Raw genomic sequence first — 16,644 nt, 5'->3', positions numbered from 1 at the left:
TAGAGGCATTTCGTCCAAATACCGCATTCACACAAAATGTTCCAGCACCTTCCCAGTACAATCCTTGACATTTTCTCCTCCCTCCCTGAGAGGCACATACTGTGAACCTGCTCCTTCTTGCATGTGAAATGGCAGCTCGGTTCCTTAACTGCTCCTTCAGATCCCTTATCTCCTTTATCCCTCAAAACAAATCCTTTGCCTCAGTTGATAACAAGTCTGATGACGTCCTAATCAAAATGACACTGAGACCAGGCTTCCCACTAAGGGCTTAGGGTTAGACCCAGATAGAGGTATAAAATGGCATGTGCCCCATCAAAGTACTCTAAATATTCTCAGATTCCCTTAATTACACTTTATCGAATTGTTCTCTTTGAATCCTCTAAAGCAGTGGTGAGTGATCTTTTTCCCTTAGGGGCTAGTAGTTTCAAATACAATCATTGAACTAGGGATCATACAGGTTATGCTAATTCCATTTGTTTTATAGGCTCTGGTAAAGCTAGCATTACTCAGCATGTTTGGCTATCGTGCACTGCATGAAGTGATTTATATGCACTTTTTCTGCTAATCTTTACAGCAATTCTGTGAGATGTGTTAAATTACCGAAAGCCATTTAGACATGAGGAAACTGAGGCACAGACAGTAGAAGTAACTTATCCAAAGTCACACAGCTGACAAGAGTCAGACCATGGTCTGTCTGGCCCCAGAACCCGGGGCCTGCTCACTAACGACTGCCTTTTCCTTCACCCTGGAAGCAGCTCTACAGGAGGTCCTAGAGCCCTCTGGATGGATGAGTCACAAGGATACAGAACACAAATTTCTGCCCCACCTCCACCTAGAGCTTAAAGTCCAAGAAAAACGTGTTACAGAGCTAAACAAAGTGGGTGGTGCAGAATGGCAGATGAAGAAGCTCACAGCCTAGAGGACTGAAGAAAGTTTCCCCACGGGAGTGACATTCAAGCCGTAAACATGACGAAGAACATTCTAGAGAGAACAGGCAATATACCAGGAAAGGTAAGAAGCCTGACATGATGGTGATACAGACGGGGAGCATGGAGAGCGGCAGGAGATTAGCAAGGTTAGGTTGGGCCTTCATCGCGATGCTAAAACATCAGAATATTATTTTTCAGGTAAGGGAGGCAACTGCTTTTAAGCAAAAGGGTTGCAGAATTAAGGCTGACATTTGGTTTCTGTTTGTTTGCTTGCTTGCTTGCTTATTTATAGCATATTAGCCAAGTAGAAACATGTATAATGGACTGCAGTGCAGGGGACCAAAGGAAGCCAGGACAACACCGACAGCAAGACATAGAGAGGGTCTGAGCCAGGCCAGTGGCAGCTCACGTGGAAAGAAAAGGCCAGAACAAGACACATTTTAAAATCTCTCCACATGACTTACCACCACCTTTTATACCACTTAATGATCTGTTCATCGTCTCTCTCCCACTAGATTGTACATTCCAGGAGAGCAGGGCTTTTTGCTGAGTCCCTAATGCCTAGCACACTGCCCACAGAACCTCCATATGAATACTTAGAATAAGAGAAGTAAAATGCGAAGGAATTTAGGGATTGATTAGATTGAACAGAGGAGTGTTAGATGACTGAAATCTCTAACTTAGAAAACGGAATGGATGGCAACAAAGATTAAGCATTGACATGACACAACAGTGCTAAGAGTCTACAGAATTCCAGACTGATATTCAAACAGTGGGAGACTATTTCAAGTTTGGGAATGGGGTTCAAAAGAATAGTTGAGACTGGTTTTAGAGATCTGGAATTGGTGAAGACTTAGAAATGGTGCTGAAGTCATGGAAATAAGAGTAGATAAAAGCAGGCAGAGCCAAGGAGGGGGACAAAGGACAAGAGAGGAATTCATGAGCAACCACAAAATTTAAGAGATCAGAGAAGCCAAAAAAAGAAACAAAGATACTTTGAGAAAGCTAAGAGGAGAATGGGGAGAGAAGGGTGTTCTTGGAAAGGCCAGAAGGAAGAGTCTTGAAGAGCAGAGCCTGGCACAGCTGAGGGTGATCAAGTTGTGCTATTAGCTATACCCAGGTAAAATAGAAGATAGAAGATAGGCCTTTTGTAATAGAAATCTAGATAATCAATAACATCTGTAGAGAGAACACCTTGGGGCATGGAGGTGAACGCTGAATGCAAACTGCTGAAATTGATGAGGCAGAAATAGGCTACCACTCGCTCACAGCCTAGAGGACTAAAGCTAACAGTCTGTTCTGCACATTACAGAAAGGCACTTGTTCGGGCAGAGGCAACCTTGCACCAAAGCACATGGGCTGGCAGGCAGAGCACCCTCACCCCCTGCGATGAGTTCTTTGTGCGGGGCCAAACCTGCCCTACACCCTGAGGCAGCCCTCGCTAGGAATTATTTTAGGGTAGTGAGAACCAAATACAAAGACCAGTGGAGAAGTCAGTCTAAGATAAAGGAAAGTGGGAACAAGTGAGCACCGTGCAAGAGGTAGAAGGAATGCACCTTAGAGTTTTAAAAGCAGGGTAAAGGTTTGAAACAGAGGAATATAAAACTTACTAGAGGCAAGAAAACTGATGATCTAACCTGTACTCTCAGTACTTTGGTGTGTAATTTTTTCCTGGTAGTGTTCAGAAGCTCAGCAACAAAAACAAAGTAAGTGGTTACCTCTTCTTAAAAAAATTTTTTCGGAAAATTACAAAATGCTTCACTATCCATTTTTAAAATTGACAGCAATCACAAAAATCTAGATCATAGTAAACTACAGGGAAAATAACTTAGTTCCCTCACACTTGCAAGTTGAAAAAGAGAAAGCAAGCAGGAATCTGTACAGTAAAAAATGTGAAGAGAAAATTCAGGTAATGTGGGTTTTATTTGAATTCTGATTCTAACAGACAAATTATAAAATCATTTAGATTGCTATTAAGGAACAATTGGAAATTTGAACATTGAGTGGATTTTGTAATATTAAGGAATTGTTAACATGTTAAGAGTAATGTTGAATCATGGTTATTTTTAAGTTTCCACATATGAGAGATATACACAGACATATTTACATACAAACTTGTTACAGAATTTGAATTTGCTTTAAATATAATGGGAAGCAAGGAAGCAGGTGGAAATATAGTCAAAATAAAATCGGCTGTGAATTGTTACCTTTGCAGTGGATAATATGAGGGGGTACCCCCCTAAAAAACAGCATTATCTTCTGGAAGGCAGACCCCTTGTTATACAGGCTTTCCCCACCAGGTGAGTGTTCTAGGAACCCATCTGTATCAGTGTACCAGCTGGCATTGCTGTGAGAGGCTGCGTTTGGCTTCAGTGAATTAATTTTTAAGACAACACCTTGGCCCATTTCATGATGCGTGATTTATGAGTGCACCAGCCCACATTGCGCTGAGTGTTCAGCAGTTTTTGACCAAAAACGGCACGGCCCCTGTGCCCCACATCGCAATTCACCTGATCTAGCTCCAAGAGACTTTTTTTTTTTTTTTGGTTTCTCCAGATGAAAAATGTCCTCAAAGGGAAACATCTTGCAGATGTGGAAGAGGTGAAACAAAAAATGGCACAAGGACTAAAAGGCATCAGAATCGACGAGTTCAAAAGCTGTTCTGAGCAGCGGAAAAAACATCTCAGTAGCTGTATTGCATCAAATGTAGAGTACTTTGAAGGTGATTGAAGTTTGAATATATACAAATAAATAAACCATTTTTTATAAATAAATTCCCAGTTTTCGGGTCCTCCCTCAGAGGTACATCGGGATTCATTATAGTATTTTTTGTACTTTCATACAGATTTTAATTTTTCTATAATAAATTTTGTTTAGCAACAGAATTATATTCAGTGAATAATGGAAAAATTGCACTAGTTCTAATTAATGATGGCCAGTTAAGGAGATAAGAAGTGAAAGAGAAAAAAGTTGAAGGGAAGATACATAAGTCAGAAAAGAAAGAAAAATTAAAAGAACTGAAATGCAGAAAAATAAAGACATAAATACAAACAGAAAGAGAGGAAGCAACCCGAGTGAAAGACAGACTTGTGAAATGACATTACCACCTTGTGGTCTTTTAGGATATTGCCCCTAAATACTCAAACCATGATGTTTTCTCACACCAATCAGCATTCATTTGCCGACATTTGTACCAGGTGTAACTGAGTTAAAGGCCACACCTAAACTTCGGTCTGGAAGTTTCTTATTTGTGACTTAAACTTAGACTCTCCTGATATTGTCAGAGTGCACCTCCACTCGTTGTCACAAGGTACACTCGCTAAGCTTTAATATTTATGGTTAGCTCCTAATTTGGCATTTCAGGACTTTATGAACAAATTCTTGTTCACCTTATCCAAACCCTTAGGGGTTTGTTTTGTAAAACAGCTTTATTGAGGTATAATTGATAAACTAAAATCTGAACATATTTAATGTATATAATTTGCTAAGTATGGAAACATGCATACACCCATGAATCCATCACCATAATCAAGGTAATAAACATATTCATCACCTCCCTTTATTGTATCCTGTCTTTCACCATTATATCTCCAGCCTGACTAATCACAACTTCTAACTCTTCCACCTCCTTGAGCAGTCTACTTACATTTCTCCCATCTTCTCCAACTCCACAGAAGTTATTTCTCTTGCCAAATGTGGCAAAGCAGCATAATGTATTCATACAACATGGGAGACAAAGGATAGGCTTGGGAAAGTGGATCCAGAGAATTAATAGTAAAGTGGCCCTACTCTTCAGCCAGATGACCCAAGCCAGGACATTGCATCTCTCTTATAGTGGACAACCCAAATAGCCCAAATGCTACTCCTATCACCGGCACTACCATTGAAGTTCAACCTCCTCCCCCTCCTCACTCCTCCTGTGTGAGCTCTTGCTGTCTGAGCTCTCCGGTGGACTAATGCACTCGACTCCTTGCCAGCCTTCCTGTCAACTGACCCCCACACAGCATCCAGTTACTCTCGGCTCAGCACCCTCCAGGACTCTCACCATCCACAAGGATCCTAAATGCTGACAGCCAACCTCTCCATGACACAATTCTGTCAGCTTGCTGCTCTCACTCACTGCAGTTTCCCACCTTATATAATATTATACACTCTGCCCTATCAATACCAGGCTTCTTGCTGCTTCAACAAGGCCATAGCATGCTTCAGATTTTCTTTCCTTGGCACAAATTGGTATCCTGCCTGAAAACTCATGTTTATGTCTGGTTAACTCCTAATCCTGCTTGGTTTGTCTTAACTGAGTTAACACTCAGCTCTAACACTCCCGTCTGGCTTCACTTCCCAACTGAGTGTTCTCTTAGCACTTCCACACTATTACCTTTAATGCGCTCTGTTGTAATCATTGTTCACTGGTCTCTCTAAACTCCTACCTCCAGTCCCCTTAAAAACAATGATAAGGTAACTGGAACTGTGCTGTATTTATTTAAGCATCCCCAGAGCTTAGCACGATGCTCAGCGTGGCATGGATACGCAACAAAGATTGGCTGCCTTCTATTCTGTAGCTATCTGTGGGAATCTGGTCTCCAGAAGATGGAGTAGATGGCCAGAGCTTTAATTAAAAAAATCAGATTGGGTATATTTTAATGGTAACTCTGTAGTGGTAGCAAGGATTCTCTCAGACTTCAGGTAGAACTTTGTTCAAGTCTTCTAGAAGTAAATGCAACAATATATATCAAAAATATTCACGTCATTAGACCCAGAATTTCACTTGCAGAAATTGAAACTGATAATATACACAAAGATTTGGATATAAGAATATTTGTCCCAGCAGTACTAATATAGTGCAACAAAATCTACGAACCCCTCGCCAAATAATCTAGGCACCCAAAATGCTCAGAATAAAAGTGGAACTGTGGTACAGTAGTTTCCCCTTATCCATGGCTTTGCTTTCACAGTTTCAGTTACCCGTGGTCAACCGCAGTCTAAAAATATTAAATCCACAGAGGGGTCATGAAACATAAACCCTGTGGATAAGGGGGGACTACTGTATTACTGTTTAATGGAATTCTAGGCAGCCATTAAAAATGATATAATATGAAATTGAAAAATTATTCTTTTAAAAAGCAAAAAACAAATGTTGGTTAAAAAAACTGTGGTCAATTTTATAATGTGTGTGTGTGTTCGTTGCTACCATGACCTAATGCAATAGACTCATGTGCATATACTCACTTAAACACAAGATATTTACACAGAATGAAAGCTTAGAAAATATATATACCAAAATGAAAATAGATTTATGAATTACCTAATTATTGGTATCTCTATATTTTCTGATTTTCTCTAATAAACAGATATTATCTTTATAATGACTGGGAAAAAAATAAAGGTTATTTTTTTAAGAGAAAAAGAAGGAAAGGGGGCTGAGTCACTGGGGCCATTAAAAGGAGAACATAGGTAGCTGGCCTGAATTTAAAAGAGCATCTGAATATTAATAACAGAAAGACCTATGGAATTTTTCAGAAAAGTAAGCCACTTGATCATATGTGCCTTAATGTCAAGTCCTCACATCAGTATGTACTTGAGGTAGGTGTCAGTGAATGAAATGACTTGAAGAGAGAGCTAGGAAGAAGAGGTGACCTCTGTCAATACTGTGGGTCGAAGTATTCACATAACCTTTTCCTTGGTTGTCTCCTACCCCCTCACCCCTTTGCTATGCCTCCATCCTTATTATAGGAACTTAGAGAACACTAGAAACTTCCTCCATTTATGGAGAACAAGAAGGGTATCTGTGGAAGTCATACACAAAGTATATATCTAGATCATATGCCTGCCCAGTCTACCTGGATCTGCTTCATTAGACTTGGGCTTCCCTAACCAGAACTCCATGGTCAGATCCTTTCCAAGTGCTTGTAAATTTATTATTAAGTTTAGTTTTCATCAAAAATTACCCTGACTGATTTACAAAGAAAACCAATTTGTTAAAAAATCTCTGCTCTCATTAGAATGGATATCAGATTTTTACTTTGAAAATTCTTTTGTTACAACAAAAACTCACTAAAACCATAATAGATGAAAGAAATTATTGAAGGTTGTGATGGTCAACCATCTCTCCCAGGGCCAATCCTTAGGTTTGCAGGGATCTGAGCAAATGTCTTGGGGCATCTTGTTGACCCAAGTAGGGTAAAGACCCAAAGAGCTCTCCAAGGGGAGCAATGGGAACTAGAGCCCAGAAGGTCCTGGTCTGGTCCTGAGGTACCCTGCCTGGATGGCAGTCCCAGTCCAGCCTGTACCAGGAATGTACTTTAAAAGCTTGGAACCCACAGTAAGGCCTCTGCTTGCTCACACCCAAATATGTATAACTTTTAACCCAGCAATGGTGTATTTTATGACTACAATAGAAAACAGGGAGTAAAAGGGAATAGAGAGTAAAATACAATGTAATACAAACTCCACAGTTCTGAACTGGTCAGGCTTCTTTGGCTGCTACTCCATGTTTGTTGGTTACTTGTAAATTATGACCCCCTGGTTTCTGGCAGTTAAGTACCACCATTTCTCCTCTACACTTCAGAGTGCTAGGATCATCTTCGCTATCGTTGTGACAAGTGCCGTGATGGCTTCTTCTACTACCAACCCTGGCTTCCAGAGGAAAGTCATCACTGAACTTCTTGGTGATGCTGCTGACCACTTGCTCATTCCTGATGGTCACGGTACATGATGTGTCTCTGAGCCTACCTTTGAAACAGAATCCTCTGTTAAATCTTCTGGCCTCAAATATCCAATTTCCTGATCCTTTAGTACTCTTTTTCTAATGCCTGTCATGGCAGTATAGGCTTATCAGCCTCAACCATGCAGGCCACTATTTGTGCCAGCTTCTGGGAGCTATCCTAGTAGCAAGTTTGCATCATCCCCTGGAGCCCTTACTAGGATGTTAAACTGCATATCCCAAGAGAGTGCCCCTAAGTCAATCAACTAGTAAACTACCAGTCATTTGTTCGTTGACTTGTTTTTCACCTGCAGGGTGTCAATAGTTTACTAATAAAAATCCAATTGTTATATTTATATTTATCATTCCTCCTATTATTTTGAACTCCTGAATAATCACAGTGATCAATGCATTCCATCCATCAGCACACTATCCCAGTTCACCAGCAGTGAAAGTATTATCAATTAGTCAGCCATGTAGTGCCAGGATCTGCCTGTGCACCACCTACTTGAGTAGTGAGTGAACCAGCTCCAAATCTGATATTCCTATATCACTGCTGCTTTCTTGGACCACTTTTGTCATCAATTGTTGCACATTGGGTTTTCCAGGAAACAGATGCCAAGATAAAAATTTGAAATGAAGAAGGCTGTAAAATAAAAGGGGAAGAAGCAGTATTTGTGAGGGGGAAATTCTAGACCATGAGGCTGACCCGACAAAGTCTCTGCCAGATCAATGGGGAGCTCCAAGGCAAGGCCTCCCTCCTAGGAGATTCCCAAATGGGGCAGAAATGACTAGATCTTTGTATGACTGGATGGGGAGCACCCCTGAAAAGTGTGATGTCAGTTTGAATGATGAGGCAGAGCCCGAAGAAGCTAACAGCTGTGCAGCTAATCACATGCCACACAAAGTAAGTTATTTCTTGGCAATTTGAACAGCACATTTCCAAATTTGCCATAGATATTGATAGACACACAATATTGCTAAGTTCAATAAGTTAAGATAAATAAATATGAGAGTAGTTGGTAAATTATACTCAACCACCAAGATAATAAAAATATGTATAACTTTTAACTCAGCAATGGTATATTTTATGTTTATAATAGATTATAGGGAGTAAATAGGAACAGAGCACATACAATACAATGTAATACTGATTTTAATATAACTGCACTAAAAGTAAATATTTTAACTCACCAATTAAAGGACAGAGACTCTCATATTGAATTTAAAAATATAGTCTTGTCTTCAATAGCTACTCAGAGCAAAAAGACAAAAAGCTGAACGTAAACAATGGAAAAGATATAGCAGGCAAATATGAATCAAAAAACCTACAGTAGCAGATTTAATATCTGACCATATGTATATTTCTCATAATATATTTTTATGATATAAATATAAACATTATTCATTGATAAAAGGAACATTAAAACAATCCAGAGAGCAATCTGGCACAACTTAATGACCCAATAATTTTTCTCCTTCAATATGTAGTGAAATTAGTCTCACGTCCATTAGTAGACATATAATGAGGAAGTTCATTTTTGTAATATTCTTGGTGGTAGCAAAGTTAGAGGCAACCTGGTGGCCATCATTAAAAGAAAGATAGATGAGAAGTGGTGGATGCACATCATAAAATATGCAGCTGATAGAAGAGGTACCTTAGAGGTATTCATATAACTACACAAATCAATCTTAAGATATAGTTCTTAGGGGGAGAAAGGGAGAACAAGAATGAAATCATTAATATCAGTAGTGTGAATTAAAATATATGTTGTAAAATTACATTCAAATAGAGTATATAATAAAAATGGTTGCTTATGTGTGGAGGATATAAAAAGGGATTGACCAATTAATGAGCAAACTAACTAGAGGGGCTTTGCTAGAACCAACAATGATAACAGCTTTAACAGATGAGTATGATTAACTCAGCCCTCTGCTATAGAAGTCAACCGCTCTTGAAGGCCCAGGCTACACTGGCAACTTTGAACTGTGGGAGCATCAGCTAGCAAAACTGTCACTCAGCAGGGCCAGTCCCACGGTCATGAGTGAATGAGGCACGTGGTTGGTTACACCCAGGCCTAAGGACTGGTGAAACAGTGGTGGGAGAAAAATGGAGGCGGCCAGTAGTTGAGGATACTGGCAGGAGGGTATAAGGTGACACTGGAGTCTAAGCTAGAGAACAATGATAGGCCACAAGAGGATATTTGGACAGAAAGAGATTCAAGTTCTCGAGGGCTGTTTTTTTTTAATGTTTATTGATTTTTAGAGAGAGAAACACTAATGAGAGAGAGACATCTACTGGTTGCCTCCTGTACATGCTCTGACCAGGAACCAAACTGCAACCCAGCAATGTGCCCTGACTGGGGAATCAAACCCTCGACCTCTTGGTGCACAGGATGACGCTCCACCAACTGAGCCACACCAGCCAGGGCAAGTTCTGGAGGTTTCAATAAGGTAAAAATTATGGTCGAAGAAATTAAAAAAAAACAAAAACAAAAAATTGGATGAACAAGAAGTGTAGCCAAAGATAACATAACAGTTTTACATTTCTATGGTTTCAGGTGATTAATTAGGCACAGAAAATGGCCATGTAGATAAGACGTTGATATGAAATGTCAACACTAAAATCTGAAGAGGCCAAAGGACTTTCAGCCCAAGTTGCTGGAAGGGACATTTCTTAGATACAGCTAAGTTACTGGTGGTGGTGGAGGTGACAGAACACTGACGCAAATACTGATGCCCTTCATGAGTTAAGGACGCATAACCAAATAGGAAATGACAGTAAGGACAAGTTGGGTATGGCACAGCATGTTTCATGAACTTCACAGGGGGCGTTTGTTGGAGAGAAACAACAGTGGGAGACTTAAGTCTTTGCTTTGGGAACTGAGACTGGATGGTATCCTTAGGAGGAAGGCTACTCTCATCTCAGTTAAGACAAAAAAAAAGTAAAACTTAATAGTATATACTTTTTCTTTAAACCCCACCCACAACATACGTCCCTGGTATAAAAGTCCAAGCAGTCCACAGTCCTACCAGTTGCATTAGCAGGTTCAGGCTGCTATATCAAAATATTATGCCACAGATCTGGTTGCTTAAATAGAAATTTATTATCTCACAGTTCTAGAGGCTTAGAAGTTCATGATCAAGGTGTCAGTTTAGTTCCTGAGAGCTCTCTTCCTAGATTGCTGTGTGCTCACATAGCCTTTACTCAATGTTGAAAAGAGCTCTAGAATCTCTTTTTATAAGAACACTAATTCCACAGAATCAGGACCCACACTATGAATTCATTTAACCTTAATTACTTCCTTAGAGGTCCAATCTCCAATTATAGCCACACTGGAGGTTAGGTCTACAATACAATAAGTTTGAAACATGCTCAGTCCATAACACCATCCAAAACTTAGGTGAAAATGGCTTCTATTCAGGGAGAAGCCACATAACATTTCAGAGAAGACAAGAAGTAAAAGAGCCTGAGACCGCCAAAGAAAAGGTAGTGTTCAGATAAGGGACTGTCAGCTCCTGTACCTTCTGAGTTAGAATTTAAGTAAGGAACACAACAAAGAAAAAGTGACCCACCGAAGTGAGAGAATAATACCTGAGTCCCAATTTTCACATGAGATCTTTTCAGTAGTATTTTGCTTACTGTACTCTAGCATTCTGAAAAACTAGAGGAAACTCTAGAGGTTATCTTATTTATTCTGATTATTTTACAAATGACAAAGCCCTTGGTCATCACTGGAACACGTTACCACTAGTTTATGGTGTCTCCAAGACGATAATCATGATTGGCAAGAAAAAGAAGAGCAGAAACTAAACTCCATTCAACCTTTACAAAGACTGGTAATACTGGCACCCCCCCCCCCCACACACACACCCTCACCTCTTCGTTTTCATTTTATTGCAGAAAATAAATGAGTTAATGTTGTCAACACAGTATCAGGTAACATAAAACAAAGAACTCTGCTCCTCTAACCAAGGAAGAAAACTACTGGCAAATGTGGTCAAGTGGTTAATTTCTTTCTTGTTGACTTTGCTTCTTAGAATATTTGCAAGCTGGAGCTCAGAAGTCATTTTTAGCAGGATTGCTTTAGGTTCTTGTTAGGGATGTCACCAACAAGCCTTTTACAAGGCATCTACACAGCCTTCTGCTTACATGTGAAAAAAGAAAAAAACTGAAAGTACAATAAAATTTTAAATTTTTTCCAACTGTTAAAAAACTGGGGAAAAAGAGAATAGTTATTCTTAAAATAGCAATCCATTCTCAGCTAATTACTAAACATACAGTGTTTTTGTAAGAGGCTAAGTAAGCTTCAATTATTAAGATTCACAACACAGTTGAGAAAACCAACTAGAGATATTGCAGTGTAGTAGAAAGTAGTATGTTTGATTCATGATCTTGTGTTGAATTAAAATAATAGTAAAAAACACTGATATGTCAAAGAGTAGTTTTAGACTGATTTTTCTTTTGTGATATTCTGGTTAAGGGGACAGAGGAAACAATCCAATAGAACTGACACATTTTTAGGTAGAAATTAGTTGTTTCCTGAATAATGAATTATTGATGGACACTTTATTAATTTTTGGTATAAGTCAATGATTCTTGGCTTGGGTTTTATTGACATTTATGCATTATTATGAAAAAACAATTACAGATTTTGACAGAAACCCATTTAGAGATGAGAAATTATTCACTGCTGTTTCAATGTTATGGACATACATTTTAAAAATATACACTGGGTGGAACCTGGAAAGCTGCTGGGATGCTAGATTCTAAAAACACTAAATTCTGTTCACCTCTAGGAAATCAGTGACAGTTAACAAATTATCTACATACCTCTGTAAATTGAGACTCAACTAAATAAAAACCAAATTATACAGAAGTGTGTGGTACAAAATAAAATGAATTTCTAACTTGCAAAACCTTTAAACACTATATTGTAAAACCAGAGAATTAGAAATTAAACAATCATTTCAAATATAGAAATAATTATACACTAACTTAAAGTCTTGTTTTTCCACAAAAGAAAAACCACAAAAATTAGTTGAAGTGACAAGATTTATGGATACACTGCAACTAGAACCCAACTTTAATGTTACAACCAATTCTTTATTTACAGAATATAAATCTCTTCAAAAAGATACATTCCTTCATTTAATCAATGGCAAAAGGCCTTATTAAACAGAAATAAAGCCTAAACATCACATATTTAAAAAGAAATACAAACAACTTCATTAAAAGTATATGAACATGAAGCAAAAACATATTTTTACTTAAGCAGTTACATGAATGAGGCTGGTCTTAATTTTCTTCACTGGCAACCCCATTTTACCCACAGAACAAATTTTACTTAAATTAACAGTAGTAAAAATGTAAAAATTAACTTTTAAACATGAAAACATGCAACAAAAAACAGGAAGTATCTTCATTACCAAACAGATTAACGAATTCTCAGACTCTCAGACACTTTCTGAGGCATATCAAAACACCTACATCAAAAGTTGCATTCATTTGAGAGGTATCAATACATTTTCAGTGCTGAGACTAGTTGTAGCACTTACAGCATATACAAAGCAGCAGTATACTACCCTAGGGTTCACATCTGATAAACACAACTTTAAGCTTTATGCCAATTTTCCAATATAACACACAACTAATGCAATGACAATTATTCATGTGGTTTTTCTTCTGGAACTGAAAAATTATAATTTAAGAACATTGAATAATGCCATGTCTTCTTTCTTATAATAGTCTATTTAAAAATTCAAATATTTCAGTATTATGGAAACTTCACCCAACTGTACAAAGGCTCTAAATACAATACAGTTTAAAAGTTTCCTCTTTGCAAATTCCACCAATTTATATTTACTTTCGTACAAGTAACAGGAAACTTCTTCAGATTATTGGACAATAAAAATTTCAGTGTGTCATTACCAAAATTGTAGCAGCAGCACACCACAACCATGGCAAATAAATCCTCTCATCTCCTCCACTGCTTTTTGGGGGTCTTTTCCAGGTCACAAGATAGTTTACATGGATATCATCAGATCTTAACCTAGCTTTGAAAGTTCCGTTGTTAGTTTTAAAATTTATCTAATGTAACAATTTAAATTAGCCACTTTTTCTCATTCATCACTAACTAGTTTAAATACAGTAAGTAATCTTTTTAATTTTTATAAGCATCTTGTGTTTCATTAAAATGATTAATGGGTATTTATACCGTTAACGGGTAAGATGTAAATAAAAATATACCTACATTAAGAGTATTTTACACAAGTTCTTTCATAACTAAAAAAACTATAGGATTCATAATTAACACATTTTTATTTTAACCTGTTGTTTGATAACATCAGTAGCATAGTAAGCGCACAGGAAAAAAAGCGAAAGCAGATTTCAGGACAGAAACCTACAAAAAACTTGACTTTTGGATGCCCAACACAAATGAGTATTCTCTATAAGCATTATCGTTCTCTTCCATTGAAATAGTTGAAATCTTATGTCCATTTCAAATTATGATCCAAAAATAAAATTTTTAGCGTAAAAATCTAATTATGTATATCTTATTAAGTTTTCAATATTTCAAGTAATGCAAACCCGAGCATTTTCTTTTATAGTAACACATTTTATAGATTAAGCTTCAAAGATGGGGCGAAATTCATTTAAAATAATTGATACCCTTTTCTGTCCAAAGACAGCAAAACCCAAACAACACTATAATCACCTAGGTGGTACCAAGAAAAAAAAAAGCAGAAAAACAGATTGCTTTATGTAACTAAGTTTCCAGTCAAAGGACATCCTATGATCTAATGCACTAAAGAAAAGTCAGAGCAAATAAATTCTGAAATAAAGATAAAGCCGCTTTACCATTTTCCTCTGTGAATAACAATTACGTGCATTTGCCTTTTGTGTAAGGTAGTTCAAGTTGTGCCAATAACAAAACTCTTCTAGCATAAAGCAGTTAACTTTGTCTACCAAATGACCATCTTTATCACTTCAGAATGCAGTATAAAATGCTCATTGAAGGCAATTTACAGCAGAAAATCAGTGACAGTATTCTCATTTATACTGTGAAGGAATTTAAAATGGTACAGAAGGCTTTGTGTAATGTAAAAAACAAATACCTATATAATTATTAAAGTGGAGATTTTTAACTTGTAACAAAGTGTCTTGGGGAGACTGTTTTCTTTAGCTGTGGAAGTTTTAGTAACATATTTATAAAATCAAAATAAATATTTTTAGTCCAGCAAAAATTAAAATAGCAGTCATTAAAAGATTACTTATGTCTTTTTGTTTTTTACAATTCCATAATAAACAACTTTATATTTAGAAAGGCCAACTGAGATGTTTAGGTTGAACAAAGAGCCATTATTTATTATAGCTTTTGTATATATAGGGTTCAGATTTATATTGAGATATCAAAAATTTCAGGGTTTTTCTTTTTTGTAAAAAAAGGCTAACAACCTTGAAAATAGGAAAGGATAATATTTCAGTGTACAATTTTAAAGTTATATTTGTAATTTGCTTTAGCTTAGAATTATGGAATGGAGCTCTAAAAGTGTATAATAATTGACCACTTGAAGGAATCTAACCTCACAAAAACTTATGAACAACTAAAGAATGAAGAGAAGTCTTATTAGGCACTGAGAGGCTAAATAAGTACTGACATTAACAAAAACTGATAAACCTTTTTTCAAGTTCCTATTGTTATCCCACTGTGTAAGCCAGAGCTGCTGGCTGTTTCCAGTCTAAAACCAAAGAACTGGACCAGTTCCCTACAGAAAGTTTTCTACAAAAGTGAAGAGAATGCAACAATACACAATCTCATATGCAAGATACAATTCACACTAATTTACAAATTTTTTATTTACACTGTTTAATATACATTCCAGGCAGACCTAGTTGATGAGTTTTTGTGCTCATATTGATCTCAAATGATCATGTGAACAGTATAATTTACTACCACATCTGTTTGTTTTCCAGAAAACGGTGGCAGTACAGGGTCAGAAAAGGGGGCAGGGTGGGGGTGGGGGACATTACTGGTCAGGTAAGATCTAACAAGTATAAGGAACAAAGAGGAAAAAAACTGTGGAATTTTGCTTGTTAAAGCATCCAGGCAACTATGGTCTATTGACTAACAATGAGTATACACATGAATGCCACTCCTCTAACAACCATTTCATATTTACAAAATGAGCTTACAAGTTATTAGGTAAGGCATTCAAGTTCCTTAGCTTAACATAAAAAGGCAACAGATATCTCAAGAAGCCACAGGATAAAATTTAGAGGGACATTTTTCCTTAACAATATCTTAAATGGTCAACAAAAAGGGAAATAATTTTGAACCCTATTAACAGCCTGCAGCATGATCCAAAAATAAAAATAAAAAATCTGTACGGAAGTGGGAGCATCACAACATCCAAAACCTAACCAAGGAGTAGGGGAACTATCTTAAATATCTGATTATGTTCCCAAGATCCAGTGGATACTCTCCTAGGGATAAAGTGAGAGCCTTTATTCCCCTTCACATTCACTTCTATATGAATCTTTCCGAAATGCGTATAACAGTGTCACAGCTAGCAGCTATGTAGTCCGTCTACCAGCAATGGCTCAGTGAATCTCTATTCAAAATAGGTTGAAGAATATGGAGGAAGGCAGAAAAATGATATTCTCTCCTCCCATAGCAGATATACTGTTGCACTTTAAGAAGTTGGAAAGCAAAAAACTCAAGAGTATTACATATTTTTCATCGTTCTAAGAAAATATTCCAACCACAGATAAAAATTCCACTAAAAACAAATTTTCAAGTATATTCTAACATTATATAAACAGGTATTAATTGTTTGAATCCATTCATTTAGTCAATTAGGTAAAATTCTGTTGATTCTACAATAATGTGGTTTATAAAAAGAGAAGCAAACATTTTTAACACTGGGGAGGTAGAAAACAAACCTTGATCTAACACTGTTATATATACAAACAGATTTTAAGATTCTATTTAAATAACTGGAATTTAC

The sequence above is a fragment of the Furipterus horrens genome, unplaced genomic scaffold, assembly GCF_987537825.1.
Source record: "Furipterus horrens unplaced genomic scaffold, mFurHor1.1.pri manual_scaffold_4, whole genome shotgun sequence".
NCBI lineage: Eukaryota > Metazoa > Chordata > Mammalia > Chiroptera > Furipteridae > Furipterus > Furipterus horrens.
This window is presented reverse-complemented; position numbering follows the sequence as displayed.